General features: G+C 47.2%; 1 long non-coding RNA gene across 1 annotated transcript in view; it reads left to right on the forward strand.

Annotated features, from left to right (window-relative positions):
• The window catches only part of LOC140215322 (uncharacterized), a 58,217-nt gene extending 57,127 nt beyond the window's left edge, over positions 1 to 1,090 (forward strand). The window contains exon 2 of the long non-coding RNA XR_011892279.1: positions 983 to 1,090. This is a non-coding gene — a long non-coding RNA (uncharacterized lncRNA). The remainder of the gene's footprint in view (positions 1 to 982) is intronic.
• Positions 1,091 to 10,648: the final 9,558 nt, after the last annotated feature.

Here is a 10,648-nt window from a genome sequence, read left to right on the forward strand (position 1 = left end):
CTTTGGGCATGTCATCACTTGTGTTGCCTCTAAGCAAACGTGGAACGATGCTCTTTTCAACTATTTCATCGCCAAAAAAAGAGCTACAGATGCTTAAGCGTACATATACGGTTCCATGAGCGTGTATGCAGCTTATCATGCGGCCACAGGCGAACACCAGAGCGGCGACGGCATAAGCGAACGCTCTGGATGCTTGGGATGGGGCCCCGACGTTGCAAATGTTAATCCGAGCCCGGCTGCAGAGAAGGGTACCTCTATACAGGAAGGATTTCAGCGCCAGAGATCATGGATTGGGATAAGCATTGCGTGGGGCCTTTCGCTTTTGGCGTCTTTCCCATGGAGGAAAGTCAAGCGCATCCGATATATGCCGTCGTTTGGAGTGGAGAGTCAGCAACCGCATTGCATGGGAACAAACGTTAAGAATACCTAGCACCGAGCCGGCGGTCAACCTCCGGAAAAGATCGCTTAACCCTTCTTTCTCCTTACACATGGCTGTCGTCTTGCAGGCGTCTTCTATCCGAAATGTCGTAATTTTTCGTTCCTGCTTTTCGTTTTCTGTTTTCTGCATTATGTTTTATGCCAGCTCTTCTCTGACAGTTGCTTTCTTTACCTGCGCTTTTATACGTAGAGAATAATGCGCTTAATGTACTTTTATGTACTAAAAATATTGCGCTTGAGAATTGTGTTCACATTTTGCGAAAGAGAGAAAAAAATAAATGAGATGCCAAAGGCGGGTAGATTAACTTGAAGATAAATGTCTAGCTTGCAACTTATGGAGCTCACAACTCAATGGTTGCAGTCATTCGTGGTTGATTCAACAGTTGTCAACATAAATTCAGCGTGGCCAACTTCTGGCTATGTATATTGTAACCATTTTTTCAAGCCTGGCATGAAATGAAAGATCAAGTGTTTATTAATAACAGGTTGATTAACTCCTCGCGTATATAACCTGTCGACAAATTTCTTTGTCTGTCTATTTCAGAGGAATCCTCGACAGATATGCAGGCAGCAAACATCATCATACAGAAAACGGAACTGCAACACCACTTTCTTCTTCACAAGTAGCCGCAATAAAATGTCGTTCGAGAAATCGTCGATGCTTTTGTGTGACTCTACAATAAAGCCTCGGTTTGGGACAGTTCCTTTATTAATTCCAAGGCAACATACAGGGCTACTCGTAAAAACAGGGACGTAAAAATGAACATGCACAACATGAACTGTGCCACTCCTTGTGGTAACCATTCTACTTCCAGCCTTGTGTATAGCCTTGTGTGACGCTTCCGAGGTGGGATAGCTGCTTTGAGGGGCTGTATAACACGTATTCTTAGGATACTACAAGAAGGAAGAAGAAATCACACAGACTTCGCGAGACTGCGCTAAGCAGCTGCAATGGCATATCCTTTTTTTTTCTTTCGCATGGCCCACACCGATCCAAGCTATACGACCGAACGAACATATACAGAAGCAATGTCCAAAATTGGTCTTCGGTTCAACGCCTCTGCGTACTGATCGGTAACTGTTGTCGCTCTGTGCCTCTTCCAGAGGAGAAATTCATCCACCGGGGGTAATTCAGTTTATCAATGACCCGGTCAGATTGGTAGTTATCAAGCGTGTCAAATGTGTGAGTCAGGAACTACCGGCAAAGGACGTACACCGCAACAACACAACATACAGCAGGGATTGCTACGGACCCGGTGCCTCGTCCAGGGACATCGGCTCATCTGAACGGAAGTATGTACACTCTGCGTGGTCGTGGGCGCGAGCATCAGAGACACCCGAGAACGGGGTGTCGTAAATAACGGAGTCCATGGAGCTGGCCAAAATTGTTCTGCCCGCAGCGCTTGATGGGCCTAGTAAACCACTAGCGCAGCACACTTTGCTCATTTAACAGTACTTTTCATGTTTAATCTCAATCTCGAAAGAAGGTAGTTCATATTTTCTGATGCTGCCTTTAATGTTATCCGTTATAACCATTTTGTGAACAAAGGAGCAAGGTGTTATCTCTAGTTTGCTTGCATGTTGTTCTTCTCTCCGGACCATACACTGCGGTAGTGTAGTACAGTGGTATAGTACATCACAGTCGTTGACTCGTACTTAGCTAATTCTGAGCTTTTTCTTTTTTTCTTCGCGTTGCCAAAGCGTTCGAATGTGATGTTGCGTGATGTTACAGAAATAGCCCGATTTCTCGGTTATCACTGCCAACAGCAGTGAAATGATAACGGAGCTTCGTAAGTGGATTTAAAATTATTACTAGCGGGTTTCCTATATTGTGGGTTTTTACGTACCAAAACCAAGGTGCACCACGATCCCCCATGAGGCACGCCGTGGGGGGGTGTTCCGGATAATGTAAGACTACCAGGCGTTCTTTAACGCGCACACAATGCACGGGGCACACGAGCGTTTTTGCATTTCGCCCCAATAAAAATGCGGCCACCACAGCCGGGCACGGAACCCGCGACCTCGTGCTTAGCAGCGCAACGCCATATATCCACAAAGCCACCACGGCGGGTGCTAGCGGACGCAGAAACTTTCGGCACAGCATAGACACTCCTAGTCAGTCCTTTACGAACTGGTGGTATACGACACGTGTTAGGCCCTGCTACAGCAGTTTAAAGGCAGTTATTACGTGAAGGTAGGGGGCCTCTTTTATATTCGAATAAGCACACTGATGTAACAACGACTGAGATAAGTCTCACCGTTGTCTAGCTGGCACTCCATTGACGTGCATGTGTAGTACGCCTTTCTTCATCAGCCTCGCCGACCTCGCAGTCACGCTACATTTATTCAGCGTTGACTAGAATAGAAAAAAAGCGACAAAGCTCACTATTCTTTGTTCGGACGGCTCTTGCGTACTTTTCAGTTCTAATTGCTATAAAGAAACAAGAAATTTCACATTTTCAAATGCTGCATCTAGTGTGACCTCCAAAAACAATTTTGTGAACTGCGAAAGTGAGCTTATCAGGCAAAAGGTTTTTTGCTAGCAATGAATCGTGGCCTGCGGCTGCAGCGGTGACTGGACGGGAGCAGACGAAGAGGTATAGTGTTCCTTGCTCGGTTAGCGCTTGGATATTATTTTTTTGTTTAGTTTAAATCATGAAAGTAAATATTTCATATTTCCTACCGCAATCCGTTGAATTCGACCCGTTGAACTATTTTTTTGTGAACTAGAAAAGTGAAGTTATAACTGGGCATTTGTCCTTGTTGGCAATGGAACGCTGCTGTCGAGCAGCATATACTCTGAGCACGTAGGCTGCGCACTCCCTGAAAATATCTAGTAGACCCAGGGATTTCCATGTATCACCGTGTATTCCATGTAAACCTATAGGAGTATAATAGTACCAAAAGGCGGGTCACAGTGATTTCGAAAAAGAAGATCAGCCGCCAGATTTGATGGCTATGCTGGCTATGCTGTATGCATGCGTATGCTAGTACATTTATGACCTTCCATGTATATAAAAAAAAAAGAAAAAGCGCGGTTGCGCAGTAGTGGTAACATTCCCGTATATGTGAGGAAGAGTTGCGCGTATAAAAGGACGAACACCGGAAAAAAAAAATGAGGTAGACGGAAAGCAACTCTTCCTAACATTGCCATGCACGAACTCGCCCAGCAAGAAGTTCTTCGAAATTCCCGTATAACCGCCGCGGATTTCGTGATTTGAACCTAATGGGGATACTAGTTTTCTTATTTTATTTCGATAGTGAGGATTTTGAGAGAGATGTTACAGTGATAGCCCTTTCCCTGACTCATATCTGCTTAGCGCAGTAAATTAAAGAAATGCCGCATCATAACGCTCATATATCTCAATTTACACTCTCTTTGAAAATACCAAGGGCTCGAGGATGTCGTTACATAATAAACACAAGCTAACGGAATTAAATGGAAATGCCTTGAGCGCTCACAAGTCTGAGAATTGCTGCTTTGTTTGATATCTCTATCTCTCTCTCAAAGAGTGTGTGTGTGCGTGTGTGTGTGTGTGTGTGTGTGTGTGTGTGTGTGTGTGTGTGTGTGTGTGTGTGTGTGTGTGTGTGTGTGTGTGTGTGTGTGTGTGTGTGCGTGTGTGTGTGTGTGGGTTTGTGCGGGTGTGTGCGTGCGCGAGCGTGTATGTGGACACGTGTCACGTGACACTGTATGACGTCACGTAACATGGACGTAAATAATTAACTAAAGAAGTTATAATCCTTCCGTATTCAAATCACGCAAGAATATTTAAGTGACTGACAATTTTTACAAGCGACGCTACATTTCGCGATTATGTGGCGGGCATGCTGAGGTGCGTTTGCGAGATGTGAGATTTTTTTCTGCACTTCTAATCTACAACAGGCTTATTTTACCTTCTAAAGGCGCGCTGATAACAGTGCAGCTTAGATAATGCCCATTACCAACAGGGAGTACACATCCAGCAGAATGTCATACTAAACCACTCCGATTGAATAAAAAGTTGTTGCAAACACCGCTATAGATTAAAGAAATCCAGCCTTTCACTATTATATGAGCGCTCATGTCGCAGAATCGATAGCGGAATCTATTTCGCGCTTTCTCATGCGTACGAAAAGCTTTGCCTGAGACCCAATACAGTGAGGGACGAGCGGATGGCGTAATGAGACTCGAAACATTGTTATCCTGCGTACACCCGTGCGAAGCCCAAAAGGAGGGGGGGGGGGGGGGGGGGGGGGGGAGGGGCAATGCGAGCTCGAGGCCCTCAACAAAGTCAGTGAAACATGGCACGCCAAGACCTCCAGAAGTGGAGCGAAGACGTGCAAGAACATCCAATGCGCGGGCGGGGCGGCGGCAACTCGGAGATAGTCAATTTGTATAATTCGGCTAGACAACGTCATTACAAGAGCCCCCCAGAGAGAAGAGAGAGAGAGCATGTGCGCTCTCATGGTAGTGAGCGAGCGCGTGCTTGTGTGTACGGCACACACCGGCCTCTTCAAAGCGGACCTGGGCCGGCTTGGACCATCGGTGCGTTCAAGTGAAACGGGACTCGCTTATTGTGGTGGCCTCGTAGGGCGGGGCTCGGCCAGAGAATACCGCTGGCCGCAAGCGGACTGCGCGCTCCCGCTCCCGAGCTGGGCAGGGATGCCGCCTGCAGTCGCAGCCGTGTGCGGAGCGACGGGCCGCGCACAGCGAGACCTAAGCGTGTAGTGGTCCGTGCCTTTCGCTCGCTAGGCGTTTCGAAAAAAAGAAAAAAAGAAAGGCAATTAAAAACGTTCCTTTCTTTTTCATTTTTGGGTTATCCTGCACGATTGTGTCCGCCTAGCAGCTCTACCGTAGTGGCTCAAGAAAAGACGGCGCAGCTGGCCAGAACGTAAATGTGAATGTAGTCTACTAGTGTGGCGAGATGGGCTTGGCGGTAGTTGATGACGGTATATGGGAATAGCACGCGCAGCAACAGGGACACGTGCAGACCCAAAACGACACACACAGAGCTCTGTGTGTCGTTTTGTGCATTCGTATGTCTGTGTTCCTACAGATGCTATACCTATAGGCCAGCCCGAACGTAATCGTTTGTCAATACTAACGTTGACAACCCTTCACAAAAAAAAAAAAAACTCTTAATCGTTACACGTCATGATGTTCAGATAGGTTTGGACACAGGCAGCATATATTGTTCATGAACTTTTTTCTTATTATTTTGTATGTGACGAGAACACACAACGCCACCTAGGCAGAACAACGTCTGTCCACTCCGATCCATGACGTCATGCTACCTGGCCTTACGGCCGCAGAATCTAATGGGTACGCTTCCGAGTAAGCAGCAGTGATTTTGACGTTCCCGCTTTCGTCACGATAAGCTTGGCAATGGAAATTTCGGGCACAGTAGCATGACGTCATAAAGCAGAGTGGACAGGCCTTGTGCTATCTAGGTGGCGTTGCAATAGTTGCTGCGTTTCAAGCTTTGTGTTCTTGTTGCATCATTTTCTTTTTTTAAGGGATTATTGGATTCGATTCCAAATTTAAAGTTCAGTGACCTCATTCATTCTAGTTGATATCGAATTAGTGTTGCAATGTGCCCAAGGACACTTGAATTTCTCGACGCGATGTTACACTTAAAAACATCAGCAACGTGCAGCTTTCATATCATCAAACAACACGCTAAGAACGCTCTTCACTTTGAATTAACACTACAATGTAAACGTGAAAACAAGCCGATTGCATCAACGAAACGAAGAAAAAAAACAAGAGTTATAGAGCGAGAGCTTAACAGTGTCTAAAAGTGCAACAGTTCGACGTCCAACTTGCACCGAGTCACCAATACTGCCAATCCGGGAGCAGAAAGCGCACATTTTCGCCCGCAACTTGGTACGGACAGCTTTCCGGAGTTCCAGGCGCTCATCCCTGGCGCTCATCTTTACGGCAGTTGTCTAAAGTGTCTTGAGCAGGGAGCACGTTTGTCGGTTGTAAAACACATTTCCGTTTCCGGTTACGCTGACCCATTCATGGTCAGAACGAAGCCGGTGAATTGTGCGCAGGCCGAGGCGGGAACCGTGACCAACCGGCTCACGGACAGCGAGCCAGGAAAAAAACCATTAAAAAGAAAACAAAAAACAAGGTGCACACGGGAGGGAAGTGCGCCTTTGCGCCAACACAAACCGATTAGTCGGCGTTTGTTGATTGAACGCGGCCGAATCTTGATTGATATTTCTGCCAACCCGACGTTCGGAACACCCTCTTTGCACGCCTCGAAGACTCAATTTGCCAGCCGTAGGACAGGCGAACATCGCAACACTGCGAAGGGAGCAAAGGAAGCGACTCATCGTCAGGGAAGCTGTCGGTTGGAAACATTTACGGCAGAACGAAATTGCGGCCCAACCGCGTGCACTGAGAAAAGTGAACAATCACAAAACGCGGAAAAGACCGTAGCTGTTAAGAATGATGAACAGGTGGCTTGCAGATGGTCTCACGCTCACAAAGAGCAGATATTTGTTACGATAATGGCCACCCCATTCAGTAAGCAAATCTTCTCTAAATCTCAGCTTAGTGGTACGGGTAAAGTTTAGAAACAATGTCTGCATTTGTGCGATCAATTGTTAATAGCCAATAACTGATGTTACCAACCGAGCGCGTTTTCGAAAATGGAATCGTCCATACTGCGGAAACTCGAACTTTTTTGGTTCAGTCGGTGACATTGAAGCAGTGCTCTACACGAACATGGCATTACACGCCGCTTCAAGCCCACTAACACTTGCGCGTTTTGTATTTGCCTTGTGTTGTGCCTTCATGTGCACGGGCTCGCATTCGCAAGTGTTAGAAAAGCCAGAGATTTACCCACCGCACCATCGTCACTCAGATGCCATTGGGTTCTGCTGCTGGGCACACGAGGTCAGCGGTTAGGTCCCCAGCCCCAAAGCAGCACGCAATTCGACGCGGAAACAATTGAAAAATGTTCGTCTACTAAAATATTTGGGCAGACTAAAGGGTCTCCGTTGCACAGAATTAAGTGCGAACCCTGCGCCACGGCTTCTCGCGCGGTCGAGCAGTAATCAATAATCATAATCGCTTTATTGTTCGCTGCTGCCTCTTCTCCCCATACAGGGCGCGCCAGCTTATTTTAGCCAAGCTGCTTAAAAAGAAAAAGAAAGGTACCATATACGATAATGAGACCTACGGGGTTCGAACATCAGTCCTCTTCCGCCGCAACGGTAATTTTTGTGTGCTGATTGTTTGGCTAATCAGAGAAGATCAATTTAAAAAGCTTTATTCGTTTTTTTTTTTAAATCGGGGCCTGACTGCAGATGGGAAAACTGTTATTGCGCTCTAAAACACCCTACTCGGAATTTTTCATCACGCCATGTCCTGCGCAATTATCTTTCGCCCGCTTTGCTCACAGCGCGTTAGACACTTGAAGTGCCGCGCGGCCGCGCCCGCTCGCCGCACACTAGCGCGGTCCCAAATGTGATTTCAAGAAACCAACTCCGCTAACTCGGCATCCACCTTGTCATAGCGTATAGGATGCGAACGTCATGCGGACAGACGCAGTTCACTGTGAGCGCAAAGCAACACCGACACCTTGACATTTCCAGGCAGTTGCCCACGGAGACATTGGCTTTGTTTACACGAACCCAACGCGAGCGGGTTGAGCCAGAAATCAGGCTGACTGAGCCCGACGCAACTTCGTTTAAATGAACTTGCTTCTGACGGGTCTGGAAAACGGCCGCACGCGGCGTCGGGCCAGGACATCAACGCGTTCGAACAGGGCTTCCACTTCCCGCAGCCGGCTGCAACAGCTCTGTTTTCATGCCTCTTATCGTTATATGGATTACGTTGCACTGCAACCCGCTTGTCTTTGCCATGTCCTGATACTGATCTCGCTACCGGCGCACAAGAACGCGGACGCGTCAGTGGTCCCGCGAAAGTCTCATTCGTTTAATTAATCTTTTCCAATAAGTCGGATAATTATAGCACGAAACACGTACGCACACGCACACACACAAGCAACGAAGTGTGATTCGTTTTCTATGGAGCAAGGGACGAACGCCCAAGGAAATCCGCATGGAAATGCAGCTAACGTATGGGGAGAGCTCTCTCGCTTTGAGAAGTGTGAGGTGGTGGTGTTGTGAGTTCGTAAAAGGCGATGAAGACATGCAATAACAATGAGCATTCGGGGAGGCCGCGTGCGTCGCTGACTGACCACGCCATTTCTCTAATTTAGTGCTGTGATGGGACAATGCCTGAACCGGTGTGGGGACTCTATGGGAAAGTAGTGTGCGGTACGTACATTAGCACGTATATTTGTAATACCCTGTATGTACCTTACTTTGGTTAATAAAATATAGGGCCAAATACTTTCTCATTCGCTTTCGTACAATACCAACACACTAAAAAATTCACCGACGATTATGATACTTCCTAATGCCAAATTTGAGCGCAGCTCTGTACGTGCTTTCATTTCGCGATATACTGGCTGGCGAGGACAATCTGTCTCGTGCGGCACGTTGCAAACGGAGCGAAGTGTGGCGCGACTACCTCGCTAATCGGGAGATCGAGAGAGACGGCGCGTGGGTGACGGATGAGCGCGATTCACAGCAGCCGCCGCAGACAGACTTCCGCTAATGCAGAGCTTTGCTTTCGTGTATAGTATCATCGGACGCGCTCGCCGCATGCCATCAGTTTAGCCATCGGTGAACAGACGACGCGCGCTACTTTGGCGCCATTTCGTAGCCATCATCGCAGCAGAGCGGCACAACGCTTTTGTTCTCACGCTTTCGCCACACCCTCCTCCTGCATTTTCCGCTTCATGCTTTCACTGTAGCCTCCTCCTCCGCTTTCCTCCTCGCGCTCTCTTCGCTCTGCATCCCCCCGCTGCGCCCTGCGTTCGCTCTTTTATCCTTCACTCAGTTACGCCGACGCCTACGACGACGACGAGGCCCCCTGGCTCTCAGCGCAGGAACGGGCGCTTAAGAGCTGCGCTCTAAAAACAACGCGTCCGCGTGATCTCTCATTGTGTATGTACTGAGTTCGGAGCACTACTTAATAGCGACAACAAAGCAAAAAGAAAATACTTAAGCCAACCCAGGGAGTAGTAGTGAGCTGTATAAAGGTAAAAGCAAGACTTGCGGCCAAGACACGGGGCCTCGTCGCGAAGTACGAATTCGCGTGACACGCTGCGCTAATGTCATGCCACAATTTCTCACGAAGCGCGGCGATCACTCTCTAGCAGGTGGTACTGAGCAGCGTGCTCTGCTACCAGCCAAGTCACGACCACCTTCGAGTGATTTGCATTGGAAGCAGACGAGAAACGTCGTGGCTGCGCCAATCCATCTGATTATAGAAAAGGCCATGGTGGCCCCAGAAAAAAAAAAGAGAAAAGAAGAAAAAATGGATTAACCGCTCCTGTATAGAAGCCCAGCAACGTTGATGTTGAATATAATATGAAACACTTCAACGCGATCAGCAGTCGCTGACCACGTGTACATTTTCCGTCTTCTCGAGCAGTTGATTTCTTTTGCTTACTTAAACAGGAAATACCAAATGAAGCTCTGATAGGGGGTTATTGATGAATACAGACAATATCATACAGTCAAGACAATATTATCTAAACATGACAAATTGTTAACACGATGATAGATGGTGACTTGAAGTGATAAACAGTGGGCGATCAAGGGAAGCATCAGCCTGGAGCCAACGTTTCGATAAAGGAACTTTTCTCTGTCGCGGCGAAGGCTATCCCATTGGCAGAACGTTAATTTCAGCAAGAATAAAATGAGCTATCTAGAGCAAAATTCTAACGTTCCACTTTACAGCTTCATTAATAAGAAATTCTGAAAAAATAGCGCTCCCTACTGTTATAATCCAGACCAAGGAGTCCGAAAACACGGAGTGATAGTATAGAAAATTGTCAGATGAAAACTATTTGTACATGGCGTTTAGAAGCGGTGCAGAGGCCATTGAGCATGTTCTATTAGAGGAAGTATGTACAGAAGGGCAGGAAGGCTCATATTCCTTTAGAATGCCATAGTATCTATCTGGCAGCAAGCGTGGGAGTAGTTTGCTTACCCGAGACCTTGGGTTTTAAGGAGAGTCCACGAAGATTAAGTTGATCTTTGATGAAGACTATAGAAGTTGGAGGAAGAGTGGTGGCTCAAAGGATAGGTAAGCGTGCAACGAAACAAACTTTCTATTTTGTCTCAAATGAAAGAGAAAAAA

This window comes from Dermacentor andersoni, chromosome 1, assembly GCF_023375885.2.
Source record: "Dermacentor andersoni chromosome 1, qqDerAnde1_hic_scaffold, whole genome shotgun sequence".
In the NCBI taxonomy this organism is placed as follows: domain Eukaryota; kingdom Metazoa; phylum Arthropoda; class Arachnida; order Ixodida; family Ixodidae; genus Dermacentor; species Dermacentor andersoni.